Raw genomic sequence first — 21,866 nt, forward strand, 5'->3', positions numbered from 1 at the left:
CAATTAAGCTCCCACAACAAATTCCTACAGCTCTATTCTTTTGAGTAGCCATTATTTCAAAGCAGTACACTACACACCACTCTCAAATCTTAAAAGCTTCCGGCATTCTCTTCTGGACTCTGTCATCTGCATTCTATGCAATTTCCACTCCTATCGGTTTTTCTGAAGTATGTGTTTTTCTGAAGCCTTTTCTTAAAAGCTTTCTAATAGAACAAGTTCTACTGTGAAAAAGCAAGAATTGTGGGGAGATAGAGCTACAGAGCTAACTGTGACCACAAGCTCTGTTGGAAGCTCTGAAAATTATCCCATTTTACCCCATTACCTCACAAATGAGCTGGGAAGGCTGCTGCTGTTGGTTTTCTGGGCATACAAGGTGTTCTCAGTCAGTTGAATATCTCTGCCTGAGGATTTACTGAATACTGCTTTATTCCTTGACTTTTCACACAAATTTTGCCACATCAGTTCAAAGTTCAGAACAAGTGACATTGTCCAGATCAGAAAGATTAGCAGTGGAAGCTCTATAACCATCATATGAGGTTCCAGGTTAGGCTAAAATCTTCTGGATTTGGTGTCCCTTTGCCAGAAAGAACCACCTTCATCCTTCCCAGATAAGATGTGTGGTTCTGAGTCTAGTAATGATGGCTTTCAGGTGCTTAATTCTTTATTTTGCTTTTTAAAACTAATGCATATGTTTGGACAGAGGAGAGGATGTTGATAGCTAAGCAATATGACACAGTTATGTCTGGACAGGCAACCCTGTCCTGGGCTCACAGACACTTTGAAGTAGGACCCAGCACTTCTACACTTCTCAACAAGAACAAATTCAGCTCCCTCGAGACATTAGTAAGACACACAGGTTTTATTGTAGGTTTCGTGGAGAGATGTGCGAAAGGGTTCTATCAAGTACCACATGGCAAACTGTCTCAGAAACTCCTATTAAATCTCTCAGTTCCCCTTACAAGGTTCCCCTCAGTTACCTCTTCACCCTTTCATCTTGTCCACACACAGGCTTTGGTTTTCCCTAGTTCCTAGATCTCTCTGCACTCTTCCTTGGCCCAGCCCTCCCCTTCCACCTCCTGCAAAAAATAAATAAATAAAAAGTTTCCAATGCAGAACAAGATAATGAAATTTCTTAACCTTGCAGCTTCACACCCAACATTCTGTTCAGCAAAGAATTTCCTTTGGAATCATTTTGGTATTATAAATCGCAAGCAATTTTTCTCTTTCACGAAGTGTTGGCCATCACAAATTATTGGAAAAATGCAATTCCAAACCACTTTATGACCTCATACCTGTAACAATGACTATTACCAAAAAGACAAGAGGTACCAAATGCTGAAGAAAATGTGGAAAAAAGGGCACTCTTGAGCACTGTTGGTAGCAATGTATTAGTAAAGCCATTACAGAAAATAGTATGAATGTTCCTCAAAAAAACAAAAAAATAAAACTAGAAGTACCATATGATCCAGCAATTCTACTCCTGGGTTATATCCAAAGGAAATGACATCGGTATCTCGAAAAAATATCTGCATCTCATGTTCACTGCAGGATTATTTGCAATAGGCAAGACATGGCAACAACTAAAGGGGCCATCAACAGATGAATGGATAAAGAAATTGTGGTACGTAGACACCAAATAGAACATAATTCAGCCAAGAGAAAGAAGGAAATGGTGTTATGTGCAATAACCTAGATGAAACTTGAGGGTGTTAGGCTAAGTGAAATAAGACAGAGAAAGACAAATACCATATAATCTCACTTATAGGTAGAATATAAAGAAACCAAACTCATAGAACCAAAGATCAGATTTGTAATTGCCAAAGGTAGAGAGTGGGGAATAGATAGGAAATGGGGGAATGGGGGAATTAGGTGAAGATGGTCAAAAGCACAAACTTCCACTTACAAGGTAAGTAAGCTCTGGGTACGTAATGTATAACATGACGACTGTAGTTAACAATACTATATTGCATATTTGAAAGTTACTAAGGGAGTAGATCTTCAAATTTCTCATCACAATGAAAAAAAAGTGGCCATTATTTGAGGGGATAAATGATAACTAATCTTAGTGTGGTAATAACTTTGCAACATATACATAAATCAAATTATTACATTGTATACTTTAAATTCATACAATGTTATCTGTCAATTATATCTCAATAAAACCGGGGGTGGAGGAAAGCCAGTAGTGTTGGCTTACCATGCCAATTCCTCCTGAAAATGTAGGTCCAAGTTCCATGGGGGTTTTCTTCAAGGGTATTTCAGCAAAAACTTGAGTATTCCTTTAGCAGAGCCATTTAGTTAGGATGTGAAGAGAGAGAGCCTAAGATTGGAGGAACCTAAGGAGTTTAAAGTGAAGAAAACAGAAATTAAAACTTACTAATTAAATGTGCTGAGTTCTTTACATACTTTCATGATATCGTCACAATCAAATTTTACAGATGAAGAAATGGAGGGCTTAGAGAAGTTAAAATGAATTTGTAAAGTCTCATTGCTACTAAGATGCACAGCTGTGCTTCTAAGCCAAGTCCATTTACTCCAAAGTCCAAGGTCTTTCTTTACACTCTGTCATCTACCATGGGTTTTGGATTTCCAATAATTAGAGAGCTACCTCTTCTACCATCCCAACAAGCTCCTTGGCAGCTCAGGGGTGCATCTGTCCACAGAAAGCCATTTTCGCTCTTACACCAACCTGGCCCAGGGACAGCTGGATTTAACAGTCTTTCCTGGCCCCATCTTGCCCTGTCCCTTACCAGTCCTGTCCAAGAACCCACATGAATTCCTGACATCTCATAGGAAAGTCAAAGTATTGGCACTACTGGGAAAGAGATGATGGATGAACTTGAGTGCACTATTGGAAAGGACCCTGGACCAAGATTCAGGCTACACAGACTGTCACAGAATAAATCAGTGTGTATTTCCCCCATCTTTGATCTCTTTGGAAACAAATGTTTGCATAAAATGCAGTGAAACAGTAAATAAAAAATTCTTATTTGTGGACTATTTCTCACAATGTCTCTCAAACATACAGAAGTAAACCTTTTTTCTTTATTTTGCATTTAAATGACTTAACAACTTGACATGAACAGATTTAGTCTTGCAGTATAAAATAGGACAGAATATATTTTAGTTCTTTCTGTCTTTTCCAGTATGCATTATTTTTATACATCCAGGGCAGGCTGTATGCAGACCTGCTTCAGCTGCCCACTCAGTGCCTGATATGTCACTGCTCGAGATACCTCTTTTCTTTCTTTCTTTCTTTTTCTTTCTTTCTTCCTTTGGCCATGACTGTGGTTTGCACAAGTTCCCGAGCCAGGGATCGAACCTGTGCTACAGCAGCAACCCAAGCCACAGCAGTCACAACACCAGATCCTTAACCTACTGAGCCACCAGGGAACTCCCACCTCATTTCCTTATACTCCAATGTATTTGACTGGAAGAGGAAGAAGACAGGCAGGTAATCCCTAAGTTTCCTCCAGCCATGTAGTTTATAGAACAGTGAACTCTGCAAAGAATGTCTTAACCTTGTGGGAAACACTACCTCCCATTCTGTGAAGAATCTCAAACTCAACATGTTCACCAACAATCACAGCTCCCTTAAAGTTAACCCCAATAGTACAGGTAGAAAGGTGAATAAGGGACAGAATGTAAGGAAAGCCAGGTGGAAGGTGAAAGTAAGTCTGAGGAAAATGTAGTTGTGGGTTAATATGACTTTGCGAAGAGTTTTAGGGTATGTGTGTAGATTCTACTTAACTCTAGTTATTTATTTCCAGGTTATATTTATTATATTTTTACATAATACTAACATTACACTACATTAAAGAATATACCATGTGGAATTCTTCCTTTTGGTTTTTGAGTTTTCAGAGAAATCACATTAGAGAGAGCCTTGGCTACTTGCCCACATGCATACGGGTAGGGATTTTTCAATCACTGGATATTTGGTATTTAAACTTATTCAGATATTTTCAGAAATTACACATTGATACAGAAATCCACTGAGAATTAAAAGTGTCCTATCTCCTGGTTATTTTGGTACAGTTACGCATGAGGCTTGTTCCTGGATTAGCACAGAGAACTTTTCGACTAGACTGAAGATAATCCTAGACAGCTTGTGAATATTGTCACTGACAGAAGACAGGCTTGCATTTTAAAGAGACTTTTCACACTGTGACCTGCGTAAAATTTAACACCGTATCTCACTCACTCAGCCTCAAACCATTCTCTTGATTTCTGTGAAACCAAATTCTCTTATTTTCCTTCTCCTTGCCCTCTTTTCTTGACCACCTTTTAAAGCCACCCTTCTTTTTGCAGCCTACTCAGCCTCTCTAGGAGCTGTCATTCACTCTCCTCTCAAAATGCTGATCACCCTGTCTACTTGAAAAGTCCCACATCTATCTTTCTAGCCTAGGCTGGGTCCTGACCTACGTACATAAACATCCAGCTGCTTCCTCAACATCTACATGCGGATGGCCCACAGGGATCTCCAACACACATCCAAAATAAATCTCATCTTCCCTCTAAACTGGACTGTCTCCTGTCTCCACTATCCACTCAGTTGCCTGGGCCAGAAAACTGAATAGCATCCTTGACACTCCTTCTTCCATACTCAACACTCACCCCATCAATCAGCAGACCCAGTGAAATCTAACCCTGCCTCATCCCTGGAATCTGGACACCTCTCTCTGCCCGCCCTTGTGCTCCCTTCACCCAGGGCACCCTTATCTCTCACTTGGCAAAACGCTCTAACAGCCCTTCCTCTGCTTCCCTGCTCTGCTCCTCTTCATTCTGTTCTCTACTTTACAGCCAGAGGAAGCTTTTAAAAAGAGAAACCTGATCATTTGGCTCCACTGCTTCCCATGACTCTCACGTAAAAGTCCATACTCCTTAGAAGAGTTTACGAGGCTTCTCTGTCTTGAACTCTGCACTCCAGAGTTAACACATTTGTTTTCAGTTCTTTAAGAGAGCCATGATGTCTCTCACCCCCAGGCTTTTACATACTCCTACCTCCCGTCTTTGCTTAATTAACACTCAGAAGCTTTTCTTGACTCCCTTCCCCCAACACACATACCTAGTTATCACAGTGCATGAAAATTACTTAGTTAACTGCCCATCTTTCCACTAGACTACACGATCCACGAGGGCAGGTACCTCACCTATTTTTAGCTATATCCCGGCACCCAGAACAGTGCCTAGCATGTAGGAGAAGTTCAATAGACATTTTTAGTATAAATGAATAAAAATAAATAAAGTGTCACTGCTTTACACTAGCAGCAATATCAGTATCTTAAGCCTACTTTATTTGCATGCAGTGTAAGCTCACCATTGAATCCAAAAAGGGGTGGGGGGAATTCTAGTTCTGCTTTCTTTTTATAAACTTATCTTTAAGCAGTGGAGCCCTCTTTTTCCAAATGAAATATGTGTTAGAGCCCAATTTATATAAAATGGATTAAAAATAGAGCTGCACATATTGAAACTGGGCTGGGGACCATCATTTACTCACCCCTTTTGAACCTGAGAGATTTCTGGGGGACCCATTGGGACATGCAGAACTTAGTTTGAAAACCACTGATCCAACCAATCCTACTGCAACTAGGCAGGAACATTCATATCACCTGAGACTTTGGTTTTTAAAAATCTTCTGAGAAGCATTCACTAATAAGAAGAGGTGCTTGTTTATCTAAAAAATAAGGAATCTAATATGAGACCATCATGTAACTCTATTTCAGCTTTCCTAAGGATGCTTTTCTAACCTGGGATGAAAGAATGAAGCACTCTCTTTGAAATATTTAGAGGCTCAAAGTACTTCAGGGCATTGACTGAATGCATCTTACCATGAACCTTGACATCTGGGAGGGTGGTTCAGAGTGAGCCACAGCTTAAGAAGATTTACCCTGATGCCTTCCTTGCTCTGGGTGGAGCCTGAAGTCAAGCACACGTGTAAAGTTCTAATCCTCATGCAGCTATGCTTTTCCTTACATGGCTGATACTCGGCCTCGAAGTCTAGGATTCTTCTCATTAGGAAACTTCTCACGAGCAGTGTATTCTGCCAAAGAGAACCAACTTGCTCCAGACAGAACAGTATTTAGGAAAGCACAAGAAAGACATCTGTCAATAGGAAATCACCCAATGAAATGTCACTTGCGTAGATGAAGCACAGTTTGAAGTGGTTGAGAGGAAAGACTAGTCAATGGCCCGCACGAAACACTCAGGGAACCTGTGGCATCCACTATTATCATGAACACTTTGTGTACCAAAGAAAGCCTTGGCCTTAAAACCAGCAAGAGATAATTTCCTCTAAATTTCTTGGGGGAAAAAAACGGGAACACTTTCATGTCTATATATACTGGTTACTTTGACTGCAGGCAAAACTCAAAGTATGAATAAAAATCTGAGAACTTAATGACTCTGAGATGAGGACGTGTGTAACAACCTCTCTTAGCCAAAAGTTCAATAAAATTTTATTTTCTTTCATCGATGATAGCATTAAGAAAAAAATCAATAAAAATACAGTTAAATTTAGTAACAAGGGCCATTGGAAACCAGGTACATCTAACTTTGCTTGTATTTAGCACATTGTTGCTAGTCAATAAATTCTACACAATTGTACCACAAAAATGCGCTCTTTGCTGAGGCAGATGAGGCAAAGAGGTCATTTTCTTAACAGTACCATCCAAACATAGGTATTTAAGAGATATTCAATTCAGTTCCTCACTCAAGAGCTTACAGTCTAGCTTTAGTCTCTGAAACAGGCAAGTAAGTGAGGAATTGGAGAGAATACGGTGAGTGTTGTAACAGCAGGAAGCACAGAGAGAAGCTGGGAGAGGAAAACCTGACCCAGCAAGGCCTCGCAGGGAAAGCATCTACAGGAGGTGACAGCGAGGCTGAGCCTTGAAGGTAAATAATGTAGAGAGGAGGGAAAGGGGGAAGGGGCAGTGGAGGTGAAGTGGGGAGGTGTTCTACATGAAGAGAGCATCACGTACAAAGAGAAGACAGTATTGTGTGTCTAGTTGTGTCTTATGGTTAGAACATAAAGTGTTGGTGAGGGGATAACAAGAGATTCGGCTAGAAGGGTAGGCAGGATCAAGGCACCTTCATGAAGGACATGAAGGTGCCACGCTAAGGAATGAGAACTGTCAGTCCTTAAGGTTACAGGGAGTCGTTAGGGGAAATAAACAGAGAAATAACACAATCAGATTTGCAATTTGGAAATACTTTATTAGTAGCAGCATGATATAAAGGTATAATTTTTTAAAGCTTTTTATTCCTACTTCAAGTTTTGCCTTCAGTCAAAGTAAACAGTATTTATAGGCATGAAAGGGTCCCCTCTTCCCCCTTAAGAAATTTAGAGGAAACTATCTCTTGCTGGTTTTAAAGCCAAGGCTTTCTTTGGTACACAAAGTGTTCCTGACCCTCTGATAATAGCAGATGCCACAGCCTCCCCCAGTGCTTTGTGTGGGCCCTTGACTAGTCTTCCTTTCAAAGATGAAATAGGGGATGGACACTGGTCAATGATTTAACTCATTAAATAATGAGGGAACCAGTAAATCAGTTAAGCTGGTTCTCAGAGACTTCAAGAATGGGGGTTTATATAGGCCATCAGGAGAGGAATCAAATGACTTCCCTATTCTTTTAAGTAGAAGAGATCTGGTTAGTGGTAGAGCAATAAAATCTTGGGACTATCTCTTCTAGGGACAAAACTGTTTGAATCTCTACCAGGCAAAAATTTACAAGTTAACATGTAACTTCACAGAGTATGAGCCCTTACCTTATAAATTCCAGTAATAATAATAATTTTTAAAACTTCAATGGCAGTATATTCTCTAATGAAATAATTACTGGATAGACCTCTTAAACAACACTTCACATTGAAAGGACCTCTTGCACTGCCTTGACCTTATTTTTTTTTAATTTTTTAAAATATTTTTATTTTTTTATTATGGTTGATTTACAATGTTCTGTCAATTTCTGCTGTACAGCAAAGTGACCCAGTCATACATTCTTTTTCTCACATTATCCTCCATCATGTTCCATCACCAATGACTAGATTTAGTTCCTTGTTTTATACAGCAGGACCTCATTGCTTATCCACTCCAAATCCAATAGTTTGCATCTACAAAACAAACTCCCAGTCCATCCCACTCCCTCCTCCTCCACCTTGGCAACCACAAGTCTGTTCTCCATGTCCATGTGTTTGTTTCTTTTCTGCAGATAGGTTCATTTGTGCCATATATTAGATTCCACATATTAGTGATATTATACAGTATCTGTCTTTCTCTTTCTAACTTACTTCACTTAGTGTGAGTCTCTACTTCCATCCATGTTGCTGCAAATGGCATTATTTTATTCCTTTTATGGCTGAGTAGTATTCCACCACGTCTTCTTAATCCATTCATCTGTTGATGACCATTTAGGTTGTTTCCCTGTCTTGGCTATTGTGAATAGTGCTGCAATGAACATACGGGTGCATGTATCTTTTTCAATGAAAGTTTTGTCCAGATATGTGCCCAAGAGTGGGATTGCTGGGTCATATGGTAGCTCTATATTTAGTTTTCTGAGGTACCTCCATACTGTTTTCCATAGTGGTTGTACCAATATACATTCCCACCAACAGTGCAGGAGAGTTCCCTTTTCTCCACACCCTCTCCAGCATTTGTTATTTGTTGACCTGTTAATGATGGCCCTCCTGACCAGTGCAAGGTGGTACCTCATAATAGTTCTGATTTGCAGTTCTCTAAAAATTTGTGATGTTGAGAATTTTTTCATGTGCCTGTTGGCCATCTGTATATCTTCTTTGGAGAACTATCTATTCAGGTTTTCTGCCCATTTTTCAATTGGGTTGTTGGTTTTTTTTGCTGTTATGTTGTATAAGTTGTTTGTATATTTTAGAGATTAAGCCCTTGTCAGTTGTGTCATTGGAAACTATTTTCTCCCATTCCACGTAGGTTGTCTTTTTTTTTTTTTTTTTATGGTTTCTTTGCTGTGCAAAATTTGTCAGTTTGATTAGGTCCCATTAGTTTATCTTTGCCTTTATTTCTGTTGCCATGGGAGACTGACCTAAGAAAACATTTGTACAGTTGCTGTCAGAGAATGTTTTGCCTATGTTCTCTTCTAGGAGTTTTTTTGTGGTTTCTTATGTTTAAGTCTTTAAGCCATTTTGAGTTTATTTTTGTGCATGGTATGAGAGTGTGTTCTAGTTTTATTGATTTGCATGAAGCTGTCCAGTTTTTTCCCAGCACCACTTGCTGAAGACAATTGTCTTTTTCCCCTTTTATATTCTTGCCTCCTTTGTCAGAGATTAATTGACCATAGGTATCTGGGTTTATTTCTGGGTTCTCTATTCTGTTCCATTGGTTTGTATGTCTGTTTTGGTACAGTACCACACTGTCTTGATTACTATAGCTTTGTAATACTGTCTGAAGTCTGCCTTGGCCTTATTTCAAGCACTTTTAATTTTTCTTAGTGGGAGGAAGAGGGGATATGATAGAAGCTGGGAAAAAAACACACAAATCAATGTAATAATTCTAGGAAAAGATGGAAGATAGTAAGTATAAATGAAGACAATAGCAGTGGGATGGAGAGCTAGAGAAAGGCTTCGAGAAACTTTAAGAGACCAGAATGAGTATGACTGTTATGGAATGTGGATGCTAAGGAAAAGAAAAGATCCAGGGGGTGATTCTCAGGTAGTTGGCTTGGGTGATTGAACAAAGGTATCATTCCTCCAGGCAGAACTAGAGAAGGGGAATAGTTGGGGGTGGTCGTGGAAGGATGAGTTCTGTCTAGAGAGGGTATAAGATGAAGAGACAATCTGCCCATAAAGGGTGTCTCCAGCGTGTAAGCCTGGTCTCAGAAGACCATGCAGGAGATAAAGAAAGGAGTTATTTACAAGCAGGTAGTGGGGTGCACATGCACATTTTGCTTACAAAACTCTAACTATACACCTTTGTTTTTTGGTGTAAAAATAAAAGGGATAGAGAAAATCAATAGTTAAAATGATACAATGATTTTTCCCACCATTCCTCTCACACAGCCTATGTCCCCAAGTGAACACAAGAAACAAAACTCTTCTTTTCTGTTTCCCTGGTCTAAACATCCCCCTATGCTGAGTGTTGGTCTTGTATTTAAAGATACTGCGCCTTTTTTTTTTTTTTTTTTTTTTTAGTTTATGGTCCTAAACTCAAGACGAGTACATATAACCTGATGCTCAGCTGAAGTTCAATCTTCTTCCATTTTCTTTCAACACTGGAGGAAAAACTATGGGGGCTTATGGGATACAAGGCTCTTCTGTGTTCACAGACTATGAAAAGGCTCTCTAAAGCTAAATTATACCTTACACTTGACTTTAGAAAATTCCTCTTCATCTCCACCCACAAAACTCTGTGTCTCAAAACATGACCCCACTATAGATAAATCCAAGTATTTCAATTATGTCACCCAAGGAAACTGGAAAAAGAGAGGAGGATGGAAAATCTAGGATGTAACCCCAGACATTGACCTTTAAGGAGGGTCCAGAGGACAAAGATCTTGAAGGAAACTGAGAACTGGTGAACTGGCCAGTGGGGTAAAAGGAAGGAAAATCAGAAGAGGATGGAAGTTAAAGAAAACTTCAAGTAAGGGATGGTCTGTAACTTCAAATAATCTCTGGGTAACATAAAATTAGAGATACATCCATTATATTTGGCAATAAGAAATTGTTGACCTTTTTTGCAGCAACGTGGATGGAACTAGAGGCTCTTATACTAAGTGAAGTAAGTTAGAAAGAGAAAGACAAATACCGTATGATATCACTTATATCTGGAATCTAATGTATGGCACAAATGAACCTTTCCACAGAAAAGAAACTCATGGACTTGGAAAAGAGACTTGTGGTTTCCAAGAGGGAGAGGAAAGGAGTGGAGTGCACTGGGAATGTGGGGTTAATAGATGCAAACTATTGCCTTTGGAATGATAAGCAATGAGATCCTGCTGTATAGCACTGGGAACTATATCTAGTCACTTGTGATGGAGCATGATGGAGGGTGTGAGAAAAAGAATATATATATATATGTGTGTGTGTGTGACTGAGTCACTCTGCTGTACAGTGGAAAATTGACAGAACACTGTAAACCAACTAAAATAGAAAAAAATAAAATCATTATAAAAAAAAGAAAGAAAGAAATTGTTGGACTTAGCACCAGACATTGGGGTGGGGGAGGTTAGAAGCCAGATCACAGGCAGTTGAGAAGAGAATAGAAGATGAGGTAGAAGATACAGCAAGTGTAGCTTATAGCCTTCCCCCCCTCCCCCCAGGAAGAGTAACTATATAGGAAAGGGGACAGTTTGAAGAGGGACAATTGCTCATGTTGTGTAATGGTCAATCCCAGGGGACCTAGTCACCACGCTGATTCTGTGAATGTTGCCTGCCAGGAGCGTGTAGTTCATAATAGGATGTGGCAGCCTATTTTGAGCTGGACGTTGGGTTGAAAAAGAATTGTTTGTTCATTTGTTTAGTGCTTAAAAAATCAACTTATTTATGTATTGGGAGGAAAGAATTATCAGAGAGGAGGAAGTTGTAGTGGGGGGGGGGTGTGAATTAGAAGAAAAATGCATTTACTGTAAGGGGTCAGAGAAAGGGAATTACTTTTAGCCAAAAGGTGGAGGAGTGAGCTTAGACTTTGGACTTGCCACTGAAGAGAATAAGGGGATTACTCAGCACTCGAAAAGATCACTGTGGTATTGAGGGCCTGGCTGATAGAAAAGATCACAACTTTGTAGCCAAAACAACCCATGGAAAAGCTCAAAAACAAATACTGAAGAGGTAACAAGGACTAGATTATGGAAAGATTCCATTTAAACCTTTTGATTTTTCATTTTAAAGATAGAGGGAGGTTAAAAAAAAAAAAATGGAGTTCCCATCATGGTACAGTGGAAATGAATCTGACTAGGAACCATGAGGTTGTGGGTTCGATCCCTGGCCTCGTTCAGTGGGTTAAGGATCCGGCGTTGCCGTGAGCTGTGGCGTAGGTCACAAACATGGCTTAGATCCTGTGTTGCTGTGGCTGTGGCGTAGGCCAGCAGCTGTATCTCTGATTAGACCCCTAACCTGGGAATCTCCATATGCCATGCATTTGGCCCTAAAAAGACAAAAAAGACACACACACACACACACACAAAAGAGAGAGAGGTAAGTAGAGCTTGTAATCTACTGAATTACATAGACATCAAGTACCCAGGACCGTCCTAGGGTGTATGGGGCCATAATCAAATGTGTTTTTTTTTCCCCAGAGACCTAACTGTAGACAATTTGATTTTAAAATTGCATTCCAAAATTTATTGGCCAAGCTGGGAAATAGAGGTTTATCAGTGAAGTTTTAAAGTAACTGCTAGAAAAGACACAAAGAATTTGTTTGCTGTCCAATCAGTGCAGATGAAGATTCTTTTTAGAGTCCACATACAATCCCTTCCTGCTCTTTAGTGTCAAAAGAGTTGTTCCTGGCTAATTTCGTATGTCCCACAGCTGAGAAAAGGTAGCAACACTGTTACTACTCACAATGCCGTGGTTCTTCCGAATCTGCCTGAGTTTAAACAGTATAGATTTCTTATCTCTGCGGTTCCATAACGCCATTTAACCATATTCATGAGGCTGCATCATCGATCACCCATGAATACTGGCTGTTAATCACTATCCCAAAAGTTGTCATCCTGGGCTTCCAGAGAATAATGACAGCCTTTGATGATGACCACAAATACGAATCCACAAATGTGCCTCCAGAGAATGCAAACAAAAATGTGAACAGCAATTCGTTTTCTAGCATGTTAAACTTACTGATAAGAATTTTATACTGAAGGCACAGAGAAACATCTTCCGACCTCGTTTTCTCTTAAACATGTTAGGCTTTAATCACTGCATTCCTAGAATGATCTCATCCAAGAGAAGGCATCATTGCTTCCAAACATTTCACTAGCAGGAAGAATAAGTGAGGGACCCAGGGCGGAGCCAGAAGATAGGTCCCATTAGCTTAAAGTCAGTCCCTTATCATGAAAGGCTTAGGACCCACCTGGGAGAGAAGGACTTATTAGTACTGCAGACCAGGGGCCTTTAAAAATCCCTGGAGGAGACAGGGGACTGTCTGACACGGCCTGGAGCCTATGGTAGAGGGGGGCTGGCACTGATGAAGGGAGAACGGTGCAGCCCTAAAAAGACTAATAATAATACTGTTTTGCGTATTTGAAAGTTGCTAAGAGAGTAAATCAGAAGTTCTCAACATAAGAAAAACAACTGCCTAACTATGGTACTGCAATAGTCATTTTGCAATGTATACAAATATCGCATCGTTATGTTGTACACTTGAAATGAATACATTATCAAGAATGTATGCTGAATTTTATCATTTTTTCCGACTACTGAGATGACCATGATTTTTTTTTTTCTTTTACTATATCAACGTTTCTTTTTTCTTTTTTTTTTTGTCTTTCTAGGGCCTCACCCACGGCATATGGAAGTTCCAAGGCTAGGGGTCCAATCGGAGCTGTAGCCGCTGGCCTACACCAGAGCTACAGCAATGCCAGATCTGAGCCAAATCTGCAACCTACACCACAGCTCATGGCAATGCCAGATCCTTAACCCACTGAGCGAGGCCAGGGATCAAACTTGCGTCCTCATGGATGCTAGTCAGATTTGTTTCTGCTGAGCCATGACGGGAACTCCTATCAATTTGTTTTATTAATTGATTATCAATAGTAATCCACATGCTAAGTTATAAAGCATGCACTCTTGGAGTAAATCCACCCTGGTCATGATTTGTTAATTTTCCTTACACTTCAGAGTTTGATTTGCTAATATTTTGTCTGAATTTTTGCATCAATGTTTATAAGTGAGATTGGCCTCAAGTATCATAGATATACAAATTTCATAAAAATAAACTAAGAAGTGTTTCTTCTTTTTTGTCTTTGGAATAGTTTATGAAAGACTGAAATTATTTGTCTCTGGAATTTGTTAGAACTCACCAGTAAAACTATCTGATCTTGAAGAACATTGGAGGAGGCTCCTGGTTGTAACTTGGATGCAAAAAAGACATTAATGGGAAAATTTGTGGTAGTCAAATATAGTCTAAAGATGAGTTAATACTGTATCAATGTTTACTTAGTTTTGATTAGTTGTATCAAGGTTATGTAAAATGTTAACAACAGAGGAAGCTGGGTGAAATGTTTATGGAAACCCTTGGCACTATTTTTGAAATTTTCAGTAACTCTAAAAAATTGTAACTGGATCCCCATGCTGTACAATGAAGAGGGAAAAAAAAGTGTGTTGGGGGAAATAACAATAAAAAATAAATACAAAATAAAATAAAATTCTTTCTTCCTTTTTTTAAATAATGATTTTTATTTTTTCCATTATAGCTTGTTCACAGTGTTCTGCCAGTTTTCTGCTGTACAGCAAGGTGACCCAGTTACACATACGTGTATACATTCTTTTTTCTCCCATTATCATGCTCCATCATAAGTGACCAGACATAGTTCCCAGTGCTATACAGCAGGATCCCATTGTTTATCCATTCCAAAGGCAATAACTGGCGTCTATTAATCCTAAATTCCCAGTCCATCCCACTCCCTCCCCCTCCCCCTTGGCAGCCACAAGTCTGTTCTCCATGTCCATGATTTTCTTTTCTGTGGAAAAGTTCATCTGTGCTGTATATTAGATTCCAGAGATGTGATATCATATGGTATTTGTCTTTCTCTTTCTGACTTCACTAAAACTATTTCAAAAAAAAAAAATTAAGTGGAGAGGGAAGAGTTAGAATGAAAAGAAAAGGCAGGTACGGACAATTTTTAAAACTGAGTAGTGTGTATAGAAGAGCTCATTTTATGATTCTCTCTCTTTTTTTGTATGATTGAAAATTTTTACCAAAAAAAGTTCTTAAGGAAAACAACTACACACACAAAAAAATTATCTGGTCTAGGTTTTTACTTTGTGGGATAATTTTTAAAAACTAATTTATTTTCTTTAAAAATTTTAGACTATCATTTTCTATTTTCTTTTGAAGAAGTTTTGGTGGGTTATGTTTTTCTAGGAATTTATTCGTTTCTCTAAATTTCTAATTCATAGACTTAAAGTTGTTCATAATTCTTCTTATCAACCATTTAATTGTCTGCATCAACATTGTTTCCTCTTTTGTTCTAATATTTATCTGTAAGAGGCTTTTCAAAGAAAGGATTTGGGGACTTGTTAATCTTCTTTTAAATATAAGTATTTAAGGATTTAATTTCTCACTAGATCTTACTTTATCTACATTGATACATCTTGATTTATAGTATTTTTATTGCCACACATTTTAAGCATTTTCTAATTTCTATCACAATTTCCTCTTTGGTTCACAAGTTATTTAGAAGAAGATATCTCAATTCCCATGCATGGGCTTTTTCTAGTTATCCTTTTGTTATTGATTTCTAATTTAATTTTGTATTAGGGACATAAACTGTGGTCTGTATGATTTCAATCTTTTAAAAGTTGTTGATATTTTCTTCCTAACTCAGCATGTGGTCAATTTTCAAAAAAAAAAACTCCATGTTGGTTGAAAAGAATGTGAATCTTGTAGTTATTAGGTAACGTGTTATCAATGCTTATTCAGTTAGAGCCAGCTTATTAATTGTGTTGTTCTAATCTTCCGTCTCCTTACTGATTTTGTCAGCTTGATCTAAATATCTACAAGTTTAGAGAACTCTCACATCTTCCTGGAGAACTGAGCCTTTTATCCTGATGAAATGACTGTCTTTAAAGCTTTTTGCCTCGAGGACTATTTCGTCTGATACTAATATAGTAACACCAACTTTCTTGTTGTTAGTGGGTGCATGGTTTAATTTTTTTCACACTTATTCTCAATTTTTCTGAATCTTTGTTTTAACATGACTTAAACATTATAACTGAACTCTTCAAAACAGGAAATGTACATATGTATACACACACAAACACCACCTGTAAATCTTTGCTTAATATACTGGGCATTCAGTCTATTTTTACTTATTTTAATTCCTGATGTACTTAAATTTATCGCTACCATCTTAGTTTGTGCTTTTTCTTGAATCTTCAATATTTCTCTTTTCTCTTGTTTTCATATACATTTGTATTGAATATTTTTCTCTTTCTACCTTTTTTCCTTTTTAATTAAGAAGTTATAGGAGTTTCCGTTGTGTCTCAGCAGTAATGAACCCAACTAGTATCCATGAGGATACAGGGTTGATCCCTGGCCTTGCTCAGTGGGTTAAGCATTCGCCACTGCCGTGAGTTGTGGTGCAGGTCACAGATGTGGCTTGGATCTGCCACTACTATGCCTGTGGTGTAGGCTGGCAGCAGTAGCTCCAATTAGACCCCTAGCCTGGGAGCTTCTATATGCTGTGGGGGCGGCAGGAGGAGGAGGAGGAGGGGAAAGGGGAGGAGGAGGAGGAGGAGGAGGTTAGAAGTTAGATACCCTTTTGGTGGTTATTCTAGAAATTTTAACTTGGATACTTAATGTCTTTACCACGCTCTCAAATAATAAAAAGGACAGAACACTTGATCTCTGATCATTCCCCTCCCAATTTATCTGCTATTCATGGTCACATATTTCATTTCTAGCTACTTTAGCCCATATTTATTTACAATTAACCACATATTTTGTACTTTCCTTGCTCCTCATTCCTTTATTCATCTCTGACCTTCCATCTGTGTTCACTTCCTTCCTGAAGAAAGTGAGAGCAGCCTTTAGAATTTCCTTTTGAGGGTCTAACTGGTGGCAAACTCTCTCTCTGGTTTTGTTTGCTTGTTCGAAGATGTGTGATTGTTTCCATGGTTCTTGAAAGATAACATATCCATGTAGGTTGACAGCAATCTTCTCTCAGCACACCGAAGATTTTAAACTTTCTGACTTCCATGGCTCAGAAGTTTGTTTTCCTACTGAAAATAGTCTGTCTTTTCTTTCTTTGGCTGCTTTTACTTTTTTTCCTCTTTGTTTTGGTATTTTACATTTCTACTAGCAGGTGCCTAAGTTAAATTTCCTTTTATTTATCCTTATCGGGATTGTTGGGCTTTCTGAACCTATGGTTTGTCATTTCTTAGAAATTCTCAGCCATTATCCCTTCAATTATTGCTTTTAATTCTTCTTTCCTCTACTATCTTCCTGGAATTCTGATTAGATAATTGTTCTATTTCGTACAATAACTCCATGATTTATAATCACTCTTTTATGTTTCCATCTCTTTGGCTACATTATGTAAAATTTTTCGGATCTATCTTCCTTAGTCCATTCTCCAGCTATGGTTATTCAGTTATTAAATCCATCTATTGTGTTTTTAACTTCAAATATTATATTTGAAAATTCTAGTAGTTCTTTTGAGTCATTTTCACATCTGCTGGGGCATGTTTTACATACATTTTCAATTCCTTTCTTATTTCTTTAAATACATTAACATACTCATTTTCTGTGCCTGATAATTCCAATAGCTAATGCTGATTCTGTTCTTGGTTGTTTCTGCTGGCCCTTACTCATGGTATATTATTTCCTTTTGTATTTGGTAATATGGACCATGAGCTCATATTTATTTAGAATTTATTGATGGGAATCCTTTAAGGTCTGTGTTGGAGATGGGTACTTTCAGAACAGATTTGTATTTGTTCTGAAAGTACCTGGGAGCTACATGTTGAAGTTTACTTTAAACTTAACCCTTGACTTGAGGGTTTTTTGGACTCCCAGGTATAGTGTGAATTTGGGCTGCAAGCCTGTGTGAATGTTAGCTCTGTTACAAATCCTCAGGGCATTTTTTTGTTTCTTTCGCTCCATTTAGAGTCAATTCTCAAGGCAGGCAATTTCCTTGCAATTTTCTGGGGTGGAGGAAAGGTTGTGGGTTTATTTTCAGTTCATCCTTACACAAAAGGAGTACTCTTTGGGGGATCCAGCCTAAGCAGGGGTGGATGGGTCTATACTTAGACTTCTCACTTTGTGCACACCTCGACCAATGTACTTACTCATTTGGCAAATGCTCTCGAGGCAAACACCTCTCTAGGTTTGTGCTTATTTCCTGGGTTCCCATTTGCATTTCATTCTCAGCCTCTAAGTGTCTCTTACTTTGCTGCCAGCACAAAATGCATTTCAAAAGATTAAAAAATACTTTGTCAGCTATTTTTAGTTGCTTTCAAAGAGAGAATGACTTGGGATAGCTAATCCATCATATTGCCAGAAAGGGATGGCCCTCTGCCTCTGCTGAGGGTTGAGAGTTGATTTTGAGGGTTCCTTCCTGGTTCCTCCTCTCTTCTTATTCTACACGCTTTCCCTCTAAACAATTTTATTCATTTCCACTACTTTGGTACTCCTTACCAATTATTCCATGAGTTATACCTCTGTGTTAGTTCTTATATCTGCTAGGACAACTTTACCACAAATTTCGTTTAAAACAACCCACATTTATATTCTTCGAGTTCGGGAACCCAGAAGTCTGAAATAAATTTCACTGGAATAAAATCAAGATGTCATCAGGGCTAATTTCCCCTGGAGGCTGTAGGGGAGAAACATTTCCTTTCTTCTTCCAAATTCTGGAGCTTCCTACGTTCCTTGGATTATGACCCCTTCTCTAACTGAGCAGGGCCCGTGGGGCTCCTGGGCACAAAAACCTTTCTGTGTCCCCCATTTCTTGCTGCTGATCAGGGAAGGAAGATGATGCAAAGCCAAGGGAGGAAGAGTCAAGCAACAATAGCGCAGCCTTGGGGCAGGATCCTGGTTCCCCCTCAAGGGATACACATAATGATGTGGGCATCTTATACACCTAAGAGAAAAGTGGCATTCCTTACGCTTCTTTTAAAAAGAATACGTTAAAAATGAACAGCTTGGAGCCCTTCCTTGGGCTTCTCCCTTGTTTTACTGCACCCTAGACACAATCACCTGTGAGCTAAAGATTGGGTACCCTGAGCACAATTGCCTGTGGGTTAAAGATGATTAGCACATGATGTTTTTCAAGAACGTTCCTAGTTTGTTCTAATCTGATCAATATGTCTTTTTTGCAAGTACTGTCACTCAAGGCAATAACCCAGAAGACCACCACCAGCATCTCACCAAGATCTCCTGACGCCAGCTTCCATGACTAAGATTATCCCAAAGTAAGAAGAACGCATGTTTGCTCCAATCCTGATTCTTATCTGAAACCCTGTTTTTCTCCCTTTAGACCATAAAACTTCATGTAATTCTTCTCCCAAGAGAGGGTACAGTCTAAGGCATTAGCCTGCTATGGCCTCATTTACCAGGCAAAGCAATAAACACTATTTTTTTTCTCCTCCTTCGCCCAAAACTGTCTCCACACTCCTTTTTTTCTTTCCTTTTTTTTTTTTTTTTTTTTTTTTTTGTCTTTTCTAGGCCCGCACCTGAGGCATAGGAAGTTCCTAGGCTAAGGGTCTAATCGGAGCCGTAGCCGCCAGCCTACGCCAGAGCCACAGCAATGCGGGATCTGAGCCACGTCTGCAACCTACACCACAGCTCATGGCAATGCAGGATCCTCAACCCACTGAGCGAGGCCAGGGATCGAACCCTTATGGCTCCTAGTCAGATTCATTAACCACTGAGCCACAACGGGAACATCAGTCTCCACATTTCTATTCAGTACTGGTGGACAGAGGCCAAGTTTCAGCAATACTTCCTTTCATACTCCAGCATCTACTTCCATCATTACATCTCTCAGTCCCTCTCCTGTGGTAAAAATCTCCTCTGCTTCCTTTGTATAAGGACTGTTGTGATTTAGGGTCCACTTGGATACTCTAGGATAATCTCCCCATCTCAAGATTCCCCATTTAATCACATGTGCAAAGTCACTTTTGCCATAGAGAATAACAGTCACAGATTCCAGGGGGTGCAATCTAGGTATCCTAAGTGGCAATTATTCAGCCTCCCACCACAACTTCTAATCCTGATCTCCAGACTCAAATTTTCAGTTTCCTTCTGAATACCTGTGACATGTCCCCAGGCACTTCAAACTCATTTTATCTAAAGCTGAATTATATTCATCAATTCAGCTAGTGATGACATTAACCTCTCAAGGATACTTTTTTTTTTTTTTTTTGCTTTTTAGGGCTGAACCCATGGCATATGGAAGTTTCCAGGCTAGGGTCAAATCGGAGCTGTAGCTGCCAGCCACAGCCACAGCAACGCCAGATCCAAGCCATATTTGTGAACTACACCACAGCTCATGGCAATGCCGGATCCTTAACCCACTGAGCGAGGCAGGGATCGAACCCCCATCCTCATGGATACTAGTTGGGTTCCCTTCTGCTGAGCCACAATGGGAACTCCCCCAAGGATACAATTCAAGGTCAATATACACTACTGCTTCTTCCCTTCTGACATCCAACTGGTCGCCAAGCTCCTGTCTAGTCTACCTCTAAAATGTCTCTCAAACCCAGCCTTTTCTTCATCCCTACAGCCACTACTTTTCAGACCTTGCTATCTAGGTAATTGTGACCTAACTGAACTCCTTCTGTTTATCTCCCACTTAAAATTATCCTGTTGCCTTTAATTACTTTTCAAAAACCCAAACAACTATGTTGCTGTCCTATTAAAATCTCCTAGGGGTTTTTAAATGGCTCAATGGCTCAGAAGTGCCTTCATAGCCCTGTCACTTCCACAGCTTGTGTCACTGCTGTGGCCGGGGTTCAATCCCTGGCTCGGGAAATTTTGCATGCCATGAGCCTAGCCCCCCCAAACACACACACACACAAATCTCCTAAAGGGCTCTACATTTGTCTGCTCATTCAAACACACATCATTCAAGGCCCTTTGCAATCTGGCCATAGTGTTTGAGACCAGCCTCATTGCTGCCATGCCCTACCAAGTACCACTGTGTCCTAGCCACCCCAACTGTACCCTATTCATTGCACAAGTCATTCTGCTCCTGCCCCAGGGCCTTTACACATTCTATTCCTTCTGCCTTGCAAAAGAATTTTAGTCTAAAGTGGAACAAGAGAATCTCACACAGGCACCCTCAGGAAAGTGAAACTTAAGGACTGCGAGACAAATTTCTCGTAAATGCTGATTTACAGAAAACTGAAAGTTGCCCCTTGACCAATGAATGTCTGCCAAAAACCATCCCCATCCTCAAGCTAAAGAACTTGCTACGTAGATCTTAGCTAAACTCGTTGTTTTAAATTCCTTGACCATAAATACAGCAGCCCCAAACCCTGGGCTGAATATAATTCAGCTTTAGATAAAATGAGTTTGAAGTGCCTAGGGAACATGTCAGAGGTATTCAAAAGGAAACTGAAAGTTTGAGTCTGGAGATCAGGATTAGAAGTTGTGGTGGGGGGCTGAATAATGGCAGTGCTGGATCCTTCACCCACTGAGCAAGTTCAGGGATTGAACCCACATCCTCATGGATACGAGTTGGATTTGTTTATGCTGCACCACAGTGAGAACTCCTAGATGCCCACTGCTTTCCATAGTGTCCTTGACATATTTGACTCTCAGTAAATATTGTTAAATAATTGAATCAATATCTAGAGTGTTAACAGAGCTTTAATCTTGTGTGGTAGATGCCTGCAATACTTGGGGAAAATTAAGAATTCAACTGGTTCTTGAAGGACTGAAAAGAATTTTTTAGGTTGGTGATTAGGAAAGATTTCCCAGGCTGTTAGCCTAAATAAAAGGGGGGTAAACTGTGGCAAGCTTGAATCACCAGAAATTGAGTTTATTTGGGAATAGAAGAGGAACTGAAATTTGGGACGTGCAAACTGTAGCAAGCTACAGGCAAATCCATTGAGGATTTGGGGCTCAAGGATAACTAGATTGCATCCCCTGGAATCTGTGACAGTTATTCTCCATGGCAAAAGTGACTTTGCATATGTGATTAAATGGGGAATCCTGAGATGGGGAGATTATCCT

The 21,866-nt window shown here is 39.5% G+C and overlaps 1 protein-coding gene across 6 annotated transcripts in view; it reads right to left on the reverse strand.

Moving 5' to 3' along the window:
- Window positions 1-2,197: 2,197 nt before the first annotated feature.
- LOC106508312 (BTB/POZ domain-containing protein KCTD18-like) overlaps window positions 2,198-21,866 on the reverse strand; it is a 233,359-nt gene continuing 213,690 nt past the window's right edge. For all 6 annotated transcript variants that reach the window (XM_085019141.1, XM_085019139.1, XM_085019142.1 and 3 more), the window contains one exon: window positions 2,198-2,336. The gene's annotated coding sequence lies outside the window, so the exon portion shown is untranslated. The remainder of the gene's footprint in view (window positions 2,337-21,866) is intronic.

This window comes from Sus scrofa, chromosome 3, assembly GCF_054392235.1.
Source record: "Sus scrofa isolate SSC_HxYL_T2T_F1_AM1 chromosome 3, Sscrofa_HxYL_maternal_Yorkshire_Landrace_v2.0, whole genome shotgun sequence".
NCBI classification, from domain to species: domain Eukaryota; kingdom Metazoa; phylum Chordata; class Mammalia; order Artiodactyla; family Suidae; genus Sus; species Sus scrofa.